We start from the raw sequence: 17154 nt of genomic DNA, 5'->3' as shown, positions 1-17154 counted from the left end.
CCCCCCCCGCCCCAACACAGACACACACTCCTTCACTGCCACCCACCCCCACTCCAACCCGGAGACCTTAAACAATCCGGTAGAAGGTGTGACTTCAAACTTGGTGGTAGGGATAAAGAGAAAGGAAGCCGGAATGTAAGCACTTGTGTGATGTGATTATTCCCAGAAATGCCTCGACATCTCCCCGCTATCCCGGCCCGGCTGCCGGCGGTGCCGTGGAGCTTCGAGTTAAGGTGCTGACCGCCGACTGCAGAGACACTGTGATACCTTATCGAGGAGAGGCATTGGGTCCCCTCGTAGTTACAAGTGGAAATAGGGCCGGTAGCCAGCCCAGCCTGCTGCCGGGGGCACCGCGGCCTCGGCATCCATGAGACCTCTGCCGAGCCCCCGCCTGCCACCAAGGTAAAGGGGGGCTCCCCTGGGCCCCCCCCCAGCTTGCCCTTAGCTTGGGTGCCGCCCTTCGATTCCCCTGGTCCAGGCTGTAGGGTCGTGCCCGGGGTTGGCATCGATGGGGTGGACACGAGCGGGGTCAGCTCTGACGGGGGAATGCGGGGGGATACCCCGGTGGGTGGGCGCGGGTGGGGTCGGCCTGACGTGCGTGGGGCGGACCCGATGGGGCGGACGTTGGGCCCCCTCCGCCCGTGGGTGCGGAGGGTTTGGGGGTGCGCTGGTTGGGGCTGGGGGTGTTCGACGGTTGCCTCTGGGCTCGCTGCCCTCCGGGTGTCTGTACCCAGCAGAGGAGTTTGGGGGTAGGTCCGGGGCTGCCTCTGCCTCTGTCGGGTTTTTGGATGCGAGTGTGCCTAAAGATGCTCTGGTAGAACTTGCCTGGTCGCTTCCCAAATGGTTTATTATTCATTTATTCACCTGAAGTGATGCCCGGTTCTCCAGCTCTGATCCCATATGTCAGGAGAGAAAAACAATACGCTTATTCTCTCTTATATTTTTTCTTTCTTTTTTTTTTTATTTAAATGATTTCATTTACAGGGGAGGTGGAAGTGGGAGAGGGCTAATGTATAACAGGTGTTTTGATTTCATGTTACTCTTTGAAAAGCAAATCTCGCCACTTGGACCCTGTATTCACCCTTGGTTGGTGAAGAAAGTAATAATAGGAATTGTTTAGGAATTCATCAAAGAAAAACCCACCCCCTTTCCCCGCCTCCCCTTTCCTGCACCGTCGGTGGGATCCAGCACCCTCCGATTGTAGATGGCACAAAACTTTGGGGTTTGTTTTTTTTAATTTTTTTTTTATTATTTTTTTTGGAGGGGGGGGCCGTTTTGTTTTCTAAGACCCTCTTTGGCAATGTGCGCTAGCAGCTTGTCACGGAGGGTGAGGGGCTGGCTCTTCCCTCCCGACAGGACGGCTGCGAGGGATGGGGCGGGCAGGGCGATGCGGCTCCGCGGGTGCGGAGGGCAGCTCCCCCGCGGGGAGCGCGCAACCTCCGCGGGCTGAAGGGCGGGCAGGACCGCGGCTCCGAGAGCCGGGGACACACTCGGGGGTCGGGAAAGCTGCTACCGAGCACCACCAGGGCCCTTTCGGGGCTCTTTCCTGCCTTTCCCCGCTGCTCGTGTCCAAGAAGTAGCTCAACATAAAAAAAAATATATATATTTCTTTCCTATTTCCGTCTCCCTCCCACCTCGAAAATAATGAAAACCACGATTCATATAAACCACGGCCCGGCTGTTCCGTGCTCCCAGTGTCAATGAAGGGCCCAAAATGTGCCTGGCTGGGGGCTGGGAGTGAGAGGGGTCCGAGGCGCGGCCCCGATGGCTGCGCACCTCCAGCCCCCAGGAAAAAAAACCAAAACACCAAAAAACCGAGGTCACGGAGACCAATACAGGGTATTTGATTTTTGGGGCCATTTTAGTGAATGTCTTATCTACCGGGAAAAGCGCGTTTCGATGATTTTCTTGGTGGCCGAAACCTCGAAGGTGCCTCCCCACCCCTTTACAAATTTGTAAAAACTAAAAGCGGTGGTAGGGCTGAGGTAGATCGTTACAGGGGGGAAAAGAATGTCTTTGTACTGGGGTTGTTTGGAATAAAAATGGTGACTGGAGAATTAACATCGAGTCGGTAACGACTCCGTCACACCGGGGTTTTCGGGGCTGGTTTTAAGACGGGCTTTTAAATGCGCCTAAACCGCGAGTATCTTCTGGCTTATATTCGTCCATGTCAGGATAAAATGGATTCAGGATCCTAAATGATGTCCACTCCCCAAACATCACAATTAACCAAACATCTGGCATTTCAAGAGCCCGATCCTGCAATCGGTTTCACGGCTTGCTTTGATGCTTTGGGAAACGTGTCTCTGCGCACAGTTATTTGCAAAATTTTATTTCTCCTGCCTGATCCTGCTGTAGGTGCTTGTGCACAAACAAACTCCCGGCTGCCATTGCTGCCTGCTCCGAGAAAATATATTTTCCTGGAGCCCAGGACAATTTCCTCCATCCTTCTCCTTGCGAGGCTGCTCCGCCCTGCAGAAACCCCGGATAATTTCTCCGGACAATCTTAATATTCACCACGAAGCTGAAGGAATGAACCGGTCCGTTCTTCCTTCGGCTTTAAAGGTTGTTTCAAAGCTTTGATTTGAGGGCAGGGTGGTGGGAGGGGGGGTCTCCGCACCCCTTTTGAAGAGGCAGGGAGGAAATCAGAAATGAAACATCTTCCCTCCGAGATGGAGAAAGTCCTGCGAAAACTCTTCAGACACTCACACCCGCCCGGGAGCTCTCCCTGGCAAAAGGCACGGCCGTGTTTTCTCCAGCAAGTGCATTGCGAGAGCTCTCTGGAGCGGGAGATATTTCTTTTAAATTATGGGGAAAGGAAAGGAGAAGTGCTTTCTGTCTGGAAAACAGGGACTTCGCCTCCTTTTCCAAAGGAAAAAAAAAGGGGTTTTGTTCTTGTGTTGAAGCCGTTGTAATTTATCTCTCGAGCGGCTCTGATTTCGTAGCCATCGCGATGATGGTTTTTAATCCCGAGCCTAACGGTAGTCCGGCTTTGCCCGAGGCCAGGCAACTCCTTCCCCTCGCAGCCCGGCCCCGCGTTTGCCAAAAAAAAATGGGTGTCTCGCTAATATTACCAACAAACTCCTTTATTTCCCCCTCCAAATTGAAGGTTCAGTGATTCTTTCTAATGCCCCCCCCCCGCCCCGAAATACCGCATCAAACCCAACCTAGCGCCGCCGTTAAACCTGGTTTTGCTGGGAGTCACTTCGGGCGCGATTTGGGGGAATTTCTCCCTTTTACGTATTTTTAGAGGAAATCTTTTTCTCTCCCATTAGACACACAGAGTCAGCCCTGAATTTCTTCCCCCCCCCCCCAGCCCCGGTTTGGCTGGGGACACCAGCGTAATTTAAAAGCAGCCGTGCGCAGCCCGAACAAAAGGAGCCGTAAACCGAGACTATAAGAAAGTTGTCGGCAGGGACGTAGGAACCACAAACACATTTTTTTTCCCCTAACCATACAATGTGGAAACTCTTAAAGGGCGCTATCTGTAGACATCTTGCAATCACTGGTCTTCCTTGTCATCTGAAGGAGAAAGGGGAAAATATATTAAGTGAAGACACACTTTAAAATTACTTATACATTTTAAACATGCTGGCAAAGGGAACTGCCTGATAAACTCTTGCCCAGATTTCCTTTTTCTGGGGTAAATTATTTCAAGTTGTTACACAAATATCTCCCTCCTCTCTCCTTGCCCCCCCCCCCCCCGCCTTTTCCCCCGGATTTAATGCAAACGAAAACAAGCTCCTGCAGCCCCGCAAACAGCCCGGGCTTGGGGCAACGGCAGGGCCGGTCCTGCAGCCCCGGGTGGGTGCAAACACCCACCTCAGCTAGTTTTAGAGGGCACAAAAAAAAGAAAAAAATAAGAGAACGGTGATTTAAAGGGGTTAAAATGCTTAATAACAAGCCGGCACACCGCCTGGTTCTGCAGCCAGGTGGGAGCGGAGCTGATCCCGGCTGTGCTCGGGCCGGTTCCCCGGAGCCAAAATGAGCCGAAAGCAGTCGGGGCAGGGAATTCTTTCCCTCCTAACGAATTTCCTAGCCCGGATTCCTGTGCCTGACGGCGAGGGCTTCAGCCAAGAGCACGTTGCCGCCTGTAAAGCCGCCAGCTCCAAACAAGTCAAGCGGTGGAGGTTTGGCCCCGGAATAAGCGGTGCGACTTTCCCACCGTGCGAACGCGCTCCCTGGCTTTAGTAATGGGATTTATCCGGGAGAGAAGAGCGATGTTGAAAGGAAGGGAGGCTCTGGCGATGTATTTGCCTTTTTTTTTTTTTTTCCCCTCGTTTATCTGGGGTAACGTTAGGCTTTTTTTTTTTTTCTCTTGTTAATAAAAATGGGGAAAGGCTCGGGATTTGGGATAGAAACCGGGCAGGGGGATGCGCTACTTGGTGGGGGATATAACTTTTTGGAAGCGGGGAAGAAATCGGGCAGAGAGGAGGATGGAGGCAGTGCTGCAGCTCCTCATCGGCGGTGGGAGGAAGGATCCGGCCCCGATCAGGTCCGGTCACACGCTGAAGGGGAGGGAGGGAGGGAGGCTCGGCTTTGCTCCGGGTCTAAAACCGTGCGGCAGGATCGGGCCCTCCCTTGGCAGCGGGGTCTCCTGCCGCCCCCCCCCGCCCTGCCAGCATCTTCAAACGGCGGCCGTCGCACAACCTGAGGGTAATGGGGGGTGGAGAGGGGGGCTTTTTTCTTTTTCTTTTTTTTTCTTTTTTTTTTTCCCCCTTAAGTCTCTTTCAAGCTGAATTTATGTTTGTGTGATGAAATGCCCCTCTGTGTTTAACATTCCCAATGATCATTTGTTTCCTTAGCTCCATTACTCCTTTATGAGAGCGCCTTTCGCCCGGGCATGTTTAATCATAACCGCTTACGCAATATTTTCTTTGGGATAGATTCACTCAGCCTTATTACATATCAATTATTTCCTTACAACTTCGTTCCACACCAGCTGCTTTGTTATCTGGGCCTGCCACCCCTTACCCCCCCGGTGTGTGGTGGGAAGGGAGGGAGACGTTTGTTTTTCCTAGGATAAAATACTGCTAATAATAATGCAGATTGAGTGGAAGGAGAAGGGGAAAGCGGCAGGGAAGGGGGGGAGAAGCCCCGCACCCAGCTGGGCTGGGACCGCAGCGCGGCCGGGGATGCTCCACGATGCCGGGGGCTGCATGTCCCTGCCCCAAGCAGGACTGGTGTGGGTCGGGGTCCCCTTCCCCACCCTAGGGGTCCCCTCCCCGGAATGGATTTGAGGGGGGGGGGTTGGGAAGGGTTCCCCGTTTCTCAAGGCACCGGAGCGCGGCGGTTTTGCACCCTATTTTGGAGCTGTTCCCCCGTGTCTGAGCCTCCCAGGCTTCGTGCTGGTGCAGAGGAGAGATTTTCTTCTTTACAGTTCCCTGCGGGACCTTTACCCACCCACTGTCCCGCCGTCTCCTCCGCCAGCCACCCGCCTGGAAAGGACATTTCGAATCAACTCAAGCCCCCCCCCCCCCCCCGCATCTCTTCCCCCCCTCTCCCACCCCGGCTGGGGTTAGAAATAATTTCAGTGTAAGTTTTATCGTGATTTTACATCGTAAACACGCTGCCAGACTTGGCTTCTCTCTTGCTCCTCTTTCCGACGCCGGCGGCCCTGGGGTCCCCCGGGATGGGGCTCTCCCCCCCCCCCCCCAAGCACCCAAGGGACGGCTGCCTGGGTGCTCCCGGCCCCCGGGGGGGCTTTTCTCTTCGCCCTGGTCCCGGCTGGCGTGAGAATAACTCCATACAGAAGGGGAGAACCGGGGGGTCCCAGCGGATCTCCCATCCCTCGGTTCTCCCTCCTCGCCCTCTGCTTTTTACCCTTTCTGGCCCAAAACTCGAGCGGCAGCATTTTGTTTCCCACCTGGGGAGTCTGCAGCACAGCCGCGATTTCTTTTCTTTTTTTCACTTTTTTTTTATTATTATTTTTTATTCCCTCTGATGCTGAAGAACCTGAGATCCTTTGGTTAAGCTGTGTCTTTATAGGGGAAATATATATATTCCTTTATGTGAGCTATAAAGCTGCTCTGGGGAAGCGAGAGGGGCCGATGCGTGTTGTAGAGCGGTCCCGGTTCACGCACGATCGTGACTTGCCGTGACAGGGACCCTGAACTGCACCATCACTGTGACAAGAGCAAAGCGGGGGGGACATGCAGGTTTGGAGGGTGTCAGGAGTCCGGTCAGGACATGTTGGGGAATTGGGGGGGTTAATGCTGAATTTCCTGGCTCTGGTGAGCTGGTCTCTCCATCATCTTTACGCGCACACACGTATATGTGAACAGATGACTTGGCACTGGCAAAAAACACTTAAAATAATGCCTCTGCCTCTGGCCAGGCCTGTGTAAATATCTCACTCTCCCACATGCCCGCCTAGCTTTTCCTGATGCTGCGTTACTTGATCACAAATACATAATTTGCACGAGTGTGTGTATACACAGGGCTGCTTTGATCTCGGCGCAGAAATGCCCCCCCTCGCTTTCGGAGGGGCTGCAGCCCCGAGAACAAAAGCGGAGAATAAAAATGGTCAAATAACACATTTTCAAATGGGAAGCGTGTGTTGGTTTCCTCGAGTAGTTCTGGCACTTGGAAGTGGGGGGGGGGAAAAGAGACTTTATTGAACATATAAATTTAAACTTAGTTACCGCTAACAGTTGCCTTATAAAAGGGGTCCATATAACCCACATCAATTTTTTATTTATTTTTTTTTTCCTGGAGTCCCCAGGCACGTTTCCCAGCGCACCCGATCTCTTGGCAGCGCCGGCCTGCGAGGAGCGGGGCTGGCTGCGGGCTTTTGCAGGGGGAGATGTTTATTTTTCAGTCATTGTTGGCTCCCTCCCCTGGATTATTTTACTGCTGCAGATTTAAGCCTTCTACTTATTTCTTGATTCTCTGGCAGCGCTTTCCGCGAGCGCTCCCAGCTCTGCGCTTTCTCCCTTCGCCGTGTCTCGGGGTGGTGAAATTACAGGGTATGAGGGAAATGTGTAAATTATAGGGTTTATTAAAATGTAGGCGAGCGCGGCTCTCTAGGCGAAACAGATGCAGGATGGCTTGAAGTCAGCCGGCCTGACAAACTGCAGAGCAGGGAGGCAGGGGAATCATTAGAGGGGCATTTCCCGCAGGGAGGGAGGAAGCAGCCCTGGGGTGCGGGGGGAGGCTTTCCCTCCAGAAGCCCCCCAAAAGCAGGGCAGATTACCCCCGGGTAACACCAAGGAGGTTGGTCCTAGCAAGCTGGATGAGGCCTCTGAGTGCTCAGCCCCTGCACGCCGCGTCCCCTCGCTCCCAGCCCCCGGGGGGGTCCCAGCCTTCCCCCTCCTCCTCTCCCCACCTGGCCACAGACCCGGCCTTGAAGGCGATGATTTATTTAGGCTAAAGCGTAATTCTCAGTTTATAGTTTGGCTTCTCTGATATTAACCTCAGTCGCTTTTATGTTAATCTTAGGGATGATGAAGGGACTTTCTGCGGCAGGAGAAAGCTCTCGGAAGGACCTCGGGGTTTAGGCACTGAAACTCCCTTTCCCCCCCTGGCCCAGGGAAGAGCAAACCAGCAAGAAACGGGGCTGCGATGTAAATACAAAGTGGGGAGGGGGAGAAAAAAGCCCCGGACGAGGTGGGCTTGGTGCTGCCCTGACCCCCTGGCAGCATTCCCTGCAGCAGGGACTCAGAGCCCTGCCAGTGCCTGGGAGATGGAGGGGGGTAAAGCAGGCTGAGATGCCTCCAGGAGGGTGAGGGTTCACGGCAGGAGCGTCTCCAGCTTTCCCCAAGGTCAGGTGGAGAGCGGACATCTCCTCCTTGGCAGGGCCGAGATACACCGTGCGTTCACCTTGCTGCTGTGTTTTCGGGAGCTGTTGTCATCCTGCAAGAGGGCAGACAAATATCCAGCGGTCCCTTCTCCTGTTGCAGGACGTGGGGGGCTGGCCCACACTCATACCATCACCCTTCTGATCATTGTCCTTGTCGCTGCTTCTCCACAGACCCGCAGTTTGATGGGGAAAGTTGTCTTGAAGACAATTTCTCAGCCATGAGCGACTTCACGCACCACCTCCTTCCACGCCTGGGGCCATGATGTCCCTATGGCAGCGTTTGTTTTCACAGAAAGACGTTAGGAACGCCGGCTGTGCTGTTTTAGCTGCCTAGATTATACGCTTCTGTATATGGCAATAAGGCTTAAAACAAGGTAGCGAGTCAGGCAACCCTGCTCAGACTACTAGGATGTCCTCTGTGAATCCCAAATGGTCCAAGGTAAATAGTTTGAGCATTGCTAGCAGCGTTACTCTTACAGTCCCTCAGAGTTTTACCAGCCCTGCCGTACCGCAAGAAGCAGGGTACAGTCTCTGAGCCGCAGAAAATCATACAAAATCTCACACGGAAAAGTCTTGCAACTCTCTTAATCCCACAATATCGATCGCTACCATAAAAGATCCTGTAATGGGAATTCTGGGGATGTTCTCTCCTATCCATCAAACTAATGCGCCTGAGCCTTTTTGCACCGCTCTTGTTTCAACACCTTGCGGAGCTGATGAAGTCTTTATTTATTCACATATTTTCTGTTTGTCTTGGAGGGTGTCAGGTCTTGGCAGAGCAGCAAAAAGCAGACAGAAAGGTTAACAAAGGAAAGCGTTATTTACTAATCCCTTTGCGCGCTCTATTTGAGGTAACTAAAACACGGTAACAAAAAGAGTAATTAAGAAGGGCATTGAAGTATTTATTCAACTCTCAACTCCAAGAGCCCGGTTTGGGGGTCTCAACCAGACTGTTATATTTACCACGATGTGGCCATCATCCCCTCCTGCTCCTTGGTCCGTGAATCAGTGAGAAAAGGCTGCCCACCTCTCCCTCAGCCTTCTCGGTTGCACAGCATCGGTTGTCAGTCTTGGCTCTCAATTTATGGCCTGAAAGCTCATCTATAAGTGCATCTGCCATTTTTCCGCCTTTTTTTTTTTCTTTTTCTTTTTTTGTTTCTAGCTACTACGTTAATTTAAGAGGAACACGTGGAATAGGAAATGGTCCTTATGCAGCTCTGGGAGAAGCCCTCTGTGAGTGGAAGAGGAGACAGGTCTGGGTAGTAGGGACTGGAAAAGCAGCTGGGTTTTAAATAATAGGGATGTGAAAGAGCTCAGACTGAATAGTGGGAAAGGGAAAAGAGGGCACGTCAGTGGGGAACAGGAGGAGAGAGCCTCCTCTGGGGAAGTCCTTGCTCTAGACAGATGCAGGAATTGGTGAGAGCTTCGTTTTCTTATTCAGTGAAGTTTCCTAGCTAAAATGACTTTGAAAGACAAGCGGATTTGCAAATAAAGGACTGTCAAAACCAGCTCCTGGGTTCAGATTTCTCCCTTTTTCAAAACAGGAATGGGAGTCAAAAGAGGCTGGTTGCTGAATGGAAATGTGCCTAATGCGATGTGGAGAGAGCTTATGCACTCAACAGTTGTATTCTCGGTGCAAATAGGGGGCTTTTGTGCTGTTTGATATTTCAGCAAAAGCTGAAGAGGAAATGAAGCAAACCCGTCTGCATTTCCAGAGGGAATTCTGCAGCGTGCATGCTAGAAATCTCTCTCTCTTTTCCCTTGGACTTTATGGCTATTTTTATGTTACCTTAGATCGTGATCCTGGGTTCCTTGGTTGCTACTTCTGGGGTGCTATTATTATTCTTAAGAGTATTTGCTTTCTATTTTTGACTGTTGGCTTCTTTTTCTTTTTTAATGCTTTTTTTTGAGACAACAAGGTTGCCCCTTCTCTTTTGCTGCTGGCTCAGCCTGAGGGGGAAGGAGACCTTTGCACAAATGTCTATATTTTGCCTCTGTGCTTATCTCGACCATATGTAATTCTTCCAGCGCTCTACTGATTTCCGAGACACACGCGATGTGGCGAGTGCAACGCTCATTCCTCTGCGCAGAGGACCAGGGGAGCGGGTTCATGTGTTTGGAAACATCAGGACAGCTGGCCAGGCAGTAGCTATCAAGTGTGAGGGTGATTAACTGAACGGAGGCCTGTAGGCTGGAGGAGCAGAAGTACCGGGCTGCGAAGATGGAAGAAGGCAGGTGTCAAGTGTTGGCTCTCAGCTGCGCGTGGAGCTCATGTTATTCCATGATCTAATGCCCAGGCTGGTCACCCCCTAGTACTGAGCTTAGATGTTCCCCAACTAATGAGCTAAACAAAGCAAAGGTGCCAGCTGAAGAGTCTCTGGTTAAAATTGTCCTGTTAGGGCTTTGGCTGTGCTCATAGGACGTGTAGGCAATATTCCTGACTGATGTAACTGTCGAGAAAAGAGCGTAAAAGGGTAGTTGTGTGCGGGAGGCAGTGATAAAACAGGCGTTATTCAGCAGGCGGGAGATCCTGCCTTGCTACAGAGCAGGTTCGAGCTTCTGCTGCTGAAGTGTAGTGGCTCGGACAGTTGCCGATGCTCTCTGCTTCCCTGGGCTGCTCCTTCTGCTACGGATGGATCCGTCGGGTTCTGACCCTGTTTCCACTCCTGCACCAGCCTTGCCCATCCGTGTCACGTTCCAGAAGAAGAAAAAGGTCACGTAACTCGCTCATGGTTTCTTTCTTGTGCCATCTGCGTTTGAAGTTACTGCATTTTGATCACCGAGTCCACTTTTGCCGCAATGGTTTGCGGGTTCAAAGTGTCTCAGCAGCAGCTCCGTTGTCACAACAATTTTTTGCTTCCACAGGACAGAAGCAGTGAGTTGTCCCTGCCTGGGCAGCTCTTGCCAAACTGCGTCTCTTGCCTGGTTGAGGTGGGTTTGGAGGGATGTGAGGTTTGCTATCTCAGAGCGAAACCAGTGTGACAGCTGACATGTGAACCGGGCACCACGCACAAGTGCTGTGTTTACAAGTGCGTATGTGCCAATATGAGTATTCGCCGTGTGCTTTTTTCAGTCCATTGTAACGATCCCTGTTGAAAGAGCAATGCGTCTCTCTCCTGTCTCCTGCTGTGTCTTCAGTTCCTCTTATGGCCACTTGGGACTGGAGATCTGTTTTATATACGAAGATGGAAAAGGCTAAAGGATTTAATTGTGCGATACAGGGAGGACGGATTGAGATGGGAGTCCTGAGAATTCCCAGCCAAGTCTCGGCGGAGGCGCAAATGAAGCAAAACTGAAGCAGGCTCTTTGGAGGGGAGGGATTGCTGCTGGTGGGATAGCAGCAACAGTGGTACTGGCTTTTCCATTTGAAAGGAAGAGCAAGGATGTGGGAAGGGAAGAGGTATACGAGCCCACTGTGGGAGAGCAGAGGCTGAAAGGAGGCCCCAGCATGAATTCTTCCCTTCCCGCTAACTTAGAGCGTTTTCTCTATTCTGTACAGAACGTGATACTCTCTTAGGAGTGACCCTGCTGACCTCCCGCCTCCTGATAGGATGGCGAGTAAGTGAGTGCAAAATAAATGGCACCAAATAGACCTTTTCAAAGAGAATGAGGGAAATAAATCAGGTTATTCTGGTGCGGCATTGACAGCATGTCAAAACAACTCCCCAAAGCGTGAAACTTGGCTGGGGAATGGTAATTCCACTGCCATGATACTTACATGCCAGATGTATGGCTTATCATCATGTCTGTCTGTCTGTCTGTCTACCTGTCTGCCTACCTGCTGTTCCTGTAGCATCCATTCTTTAAGCGCACGTATCTCCAGTTCTGGAGAAGGAAGTGGGATCTAAATGTGTGAGCTTTACTCAGGGAGGAAAGCCTGCTAGACTGTAATAGTTGGTGACTCAACGTAGCAAAATAATCTGCTAGTCAATGCCGTATAAGATTGATGGTTATATTTTGCTTACTGCAGAAGCTCTGCGGTCTTGCCGAGACACGTAGATGCTAAGGCAGGTGGGTGATGGCAGAGCCTAATGGATGCTGCAAACTCAGGCGGGTACTCAAGGCTAGTATTACCCAGACCACCTTTCCCCCTTTCTAAGGAACAGCGACAAACAGATCTAGAGCTTGTCGTGCCAGAAAAATGCATTGCATCGTATTCTGCTGAGACCAAGCCTTCACAATACACACAGAAAATCACTGCTCGGTAATTCCACCAGGAAAATGAGAAACGAAATCCAAACACGATGAACACCTCCAAAGCCCTCAACATTGATCTGTGCTGATCAGTCAGAGCTGACGAACGAGGTGTAAGAAATCAGGCTAGAGAGCTCCACACCCTCTCCTATGTGGTTCTCTGGACACACATCGCTGAACTTGCTGTGTACAGGAGTCTTTGAGAGGGAATGCATTTGTGGATTTCATGCCTGTGAGCTTCATGGTTACCCCAGTAGGAGCAGAATAAAGAAGGCTTAGAAATGCTGATGAAGTTAGTTAGTATACTGGAACATTCCTGTAGATTTCTCTAAGTTCAGAAAAACTGTAGAAAATTATACTCCCTAGTAATTTCCAGGGCTAAAGTCTGAGCTCACTTCCAGTAGTGCAGCTGCTGTAAATTTATACTAATTAGCAGTAGTCTGAGTAATTTGGGGAGTAGTTAATATTTTGGCATTTGTATGCTTGTTTGTTTTTCTCTTTGGAGGATTAGGGGGAAATATATATCTGTGCTGCACATTGAATCTGGTAGCAGGAGGGGGTGTTTCTGTTGCCAGTTTCGGACCAGATTTCCCGGTGGTGCAGAGCGTATTTGTAGAAGTGGAGTTCAGGACATGGCCAAGGACTTGAGCACACAGACCCCTTTGATCCCAAGCAAGCCTTATGGCTTAGCATCAGCAATTCTGTCCATTGTATTTTGTGTTTCTGGAGGTGATCTCGAAGCTGTCTGTGCGCTCTCTAGGTAGGGAAGTGGGGGGGTCTAAAAGAGCTTTAAACAAAATCGCTGCCGTCTGTGAGAGGAGGATGAGACGTGAGTAGCGGAAGAACTCACATTAGGCAGGTATGAGTTCGGGATGGTGCCTCATCCATAAAGTATTCCTGATCCACAGGCATCATTTTTGCCTAGGCTGGAATTTAGCAATTTAGGACTGAGTTGCTAGGCAGGATGTCTCTTATTTCTGTTAACCATTCCACTCTTGGAAATGACCAGGGCGGCAGCAGCATCTGTCCTACTCTGTCTGCATGGAGACCTTAATAATATAACCAGGGATGAAACAGGTACCCAAATACGTGCCCCTGTGTCACAGAGTGGGAGGCATTGTGCTGTATCGCTTTCGTGCCTTGTTTGGTTTCAAAGGTCTTGTACTTAATGTGGATGGATCTGTCCTGGTTATCTGTTCTGCAGGAGTGCTGGAGAACCAGCTGAGGTCAGACTCGCAGCGCTAAGCTCATCACATGTATTCATCAGGGTCAAGAGGTCTAAAAAGTAGAGAGCTGGTTGTTTAGGCTCTTTTTGTTATTGGTGGATGGGTGAGGGCAAGCCAACCCTACTGCTGCAGGGAAATATCTTAGGACTAGATAAAACATCTTTCTTCTGAGTTCAGACGGAGCCTGAGGTAACCAGCGTGGTCTAAATGCCTAATCGAGGGGGTGTGAAGGAGGGAAGGGTCCCGTGCAACCGGTTAGTAGCAAGACAGGAGCGGAGCCCAGGTTTCATAATTTCCCAGTCCCGGGAATTCCACCTTGTTTATTATCCTAATATCCCCCATCACCTTGGTTTATAAGCATCACACTTCAGAGAACGGGGAGATGTCACACACGACTACACTGGGTGTGTAATTGCCTAGTAGTTGGATGTCAGAGCCCTGCTACTGGAAGATAAGGGAGGGGTGACAGAGTATGAGGAGGGACCACCTGCCTCATCGAGTACAGGCGCACACAATTACAGGTGACCATGTAATAGCTGCTTAATCCAGAGGGGTCCCCAGAACATCCACTGCATACGCTGCAGGCCATAAAACACTTCCCAACACCCTATAACAAATTTAAGACCGTTAGTACAAAAGACCAAAAGCCACAAAAACTCGAACGTGCAGGAGAGATCAAGGGCATTGCCAGTGTCCCGGGTCCCGGCAGTAGCAGGGAAATTGTTAGGTGAAAATGTCCAGATGATCTTAGGAAGTGGACCATGGCCCACCCTACAGAGGAAAGCAAGAAAACCTTACCAGTCCCTGCCAAATCTGACCCGAGGGGAAATTCTTTCCTGAATACAGGCCAAAACCCAAAGTAATTGCACATGTACTCTTTAAAAATGGATTTTATTTAGGAGAAACACATTGTCATCATCATCCTGTAAACTGCGCCAAATGTGTGCTAAGGACTTCCCATAGAAGGAGATATGGAAAGGCTATAGTTTTTTGCAGAAATGCTGCGATGAGTGAGGTACCTCCATCCCACAGCAACCTGACCGGTGCTAGATGGAGGATGCTCTGTGTAGATACCCCAGGTTTCCTGGGGAAAGAGGCATTAGTTAGCTGGAGCTGCTTTTTTTTTCTTGCGGGTGTCCCCAGACAGCTGTGGTATATTGGACTTATGGCTTACAAACAATGTCAGTCTTCTGAAAGTAAGACAAAGCTTTTTGGAAGGTTTACTCAGGGTCCCGGCCTGAGGAACCTTGCTCTGTCCATCGTGGCTGATTTAGTATAAAGCAGCTACTTTGTGCCTCCGATGAAATTCTCTCTGATGCACAGGGCTTGTAAAAGTCCTAAGTACCACTTAAATCCAACTAACGGATACTGAAGGACTTGTTCTCATGGCAAATTTGCTTCTCTTTCCTGCAGTCCCAACTGCAGAGTTTCTCTCTTTTCCTTCTCTGTTCTCTTTGATTTGACTTTCTGTTCTCAGTAATGGCAGTAATTGCAGTGAGAGCTATCTAGGCTGCAGTTTAACCATGTCTGTAGAAGCAGCTGGATTTTAGAGCGTTTGCCAGTGAGACTTACCCAAATTAGAAGGCTGCTGAGTTTCCAGCCTTACTAATGCAGCCAGCTCTTTGCTCTGGATAGAATTAAGGGAGAGGCTGGGAGGGAATGAATAGAGGCTCACTTGTTCTCTTACATCCTTTTGCAAAGTTGTGTGATGCCGAAGCGCCCTGTTTCCACAGTGGATGAGCCCACCCTGGGATCTCAAAGCACTTGTCCTACCCAAGACCTTAGTACTAAGTAATGACATCATGAAAGATGTCTAACTACTCCACCATTTTACAGATAGACCCACAATTGTTCAAAAAATGGTCCCAAAATTGCACACTTTCCATGTTCCCAGGGATCAGGGCAGACATGACCCATCTGGGACCATCTGCGAGCGTGGGACGTGCCGCTGGCCCTGCGACCGCCCGGTGTAATAAGGACACTTATGCACTAGGGACTGCACAGACACCACCGAACCAGTTCAGAAGCTACCGAAAGGGATGAGCAACAGCTCTTACTCCCAGGGTTTCAAAAAGCTGCCTGAACGTAGGTGTTCACATCCTACTGAAATTGAAGCGGACACCTAACGCTCTTGACTTTGCTTCACGACGATGGTGATGCGTGCAAGGAACGAGTAGTTCCAGCTCGGTGGGGAGAACAAGTTGGGGCAGGGAAGACCCCAACTAGGGATTTCTTTAGGGTGATGTCTTAGCCCTGCCACCGCAGCGTTTGCCAAGGGTGGATCTGGCCTCCCTGCTACGTCCCGGTGACCTTGTCTCTGTTCTGGCTGTGCTGAGGAGCATCTCTGCCCTCAGGAGGGTGGCTCGCAGGCGGCCGGGGCAGCGGCCGCTGTTTGGAATCCAGCGGCGTGCTGCTCCTCTGAAATCTGTGGCAGAAAAGCTTTGGCAGAGGGAGTGCTGTGAGCAGCAGCGGTGTTTCCAGCATGCCGGGCTGACCGGCAGTGACGATCCAAGACAGGGCAACTGGTTCAAGGAGCCGCAACTTCACGCTCCTTCCTGGCCCTGAATCTGCGCTGGGTGGACATCTCAGGGCCAGCCCTGCTCTGAATTCACTCTCAGGAAGCTCAGGCTGATTTCTGGGCACGCCGAGCTTTCTGACAGCTTGAGTTTGATGGGAGCCTTGCTGCAGGCTCCCTTCTCATACCTGGAGAAAGCCAGGAGGAGTGTGGTCCATGCTCAGCACTGGGTGCCAGCCCTCCCACCCGCCAGACCCCTGCCCGGCTGCCAACGCTATTTCTCGCGCAAACCCTCCCTCATCCAGTTGTCGTTACAAAAAAATAAAACAAGATTTAATGACAGCAAACCTGTTAAAGTTGAAGAGCCGAGTGTTGCTGAGAGAGTGTTGGCATCTGTTTTTTTTAATAGGAGGATTTTATTTATATCTATTTGGAAGGAGCAGGTGAAAAACAAAAGTCAATGTTAAGTTAAAGCGTGCGTGAAAGAAATAAAAATAGCCCAGGTTGGACTAGGTGGGGAGAGGAAGAGGTTGCACTATTTCCATTAAAAATGACATTTAAATGGAGGGTGAGCTTGAAACCCTGACAGGACCATGTACATCTCCTTCGAAGACTGCTCCCGCAGAGCCAGAGCGGCATGGCTTTCCCTCCTTGTGATCACTTGCTAATTTGTGTGCCCCTTTTGAGTGTGGGAAAAGCTCACTGAAAAGAGGCATCACAGGCTGTTTTCTGAAATACTCATATCAAAATCAACTCCTACAAACCACTCTCCTGCTGGAGATTTGATTTGGGAACTGACTGATGTGCTTCTCTTTGTTCTTCTCCGTGAAGAAAAAAAAGTATTAAAGGAGGTGCTCAGGTGCCACTCCTGTTTCTGAAGATGCCGTGAGGTATTTGTCTGGACTTCAATAAAGCTCAGTTCCTCCATCCTTCAGCACCTGCTGAGCCTCAAGGCCAGGTCTGGAGCACATTCGCTGGGATGTGGGTCCCAAACCAATGCATGGTGGGGTTGGGACTTTGCCTGTTCCGTGGGGCTTGTCCTTGCCCAAGCTCCTGGCTGCAGAGGGTCCAATGGGATGTGAACGGCTGCTTCTCCTTCCAAAACCACTCAAGGGCAATCATACCAAAAAAAGTCACGGAAAGGCAAAAGACATGAGCGCAGGGGGAAAAAAAACCCAAAACAACAAAATAAAAAAAACCCCAACCCCCCAAAAAACCCTCCAAATTCCCACCTCCTTTCCTCTTCTCCATGATTTTAAGCGGATGGTTTAAAGCTGTGAGACCTGTTTTCACTCAAGCGAGTGGGGCCATCCTGCCGGTGTTGCCATAGCCCGGCAGAGCCGGGTCCATCCCCATGGGCCCCAAACCCAGGGGTAGCTGAGATGGCTGTAACCCCAACCTGACGGGCTCGGCCAGGC

The 17154-nt window shown here is 50.8% G+C and overlaps 1 protein-coding gene across 1 annotated transcript in view; it reads left to right on the top strand.

The window, feature by feature from the left end:
• Positions 1-283: 283 nt before the first annotated feature.
• Positions 284-17154, top strand: part of TBX5 (T-box transcription factor 5) — a 68358-nt gene continuing 51487 nt past the window's right edge. Inside the window, exon 1 of the mRNA XM_075041832.1 lies at positions 284-402. The gene's annotated coding sequence lies outside the window, so the exon portion shown is untranslated. The remainder of the gene's footprint in view (positions 403-17154) is intronic.

This window comes from Buteo buteo, chromosome 11, assembly GCF_964188355.1.
Source record: "Buteo buteo chromosome 11, bButBut1.hap1.1, whole genome shotgun sequence".
Classification (NCBI taxonomy): Eukaryota; Metazoa; Chordata; class Aves; order Accipitriformes; family Accipitridae; genus Buteo; species Buteo buteo.
This window is presented reverse-complemented; position numbering and strand designations above follow the sequence as displayed.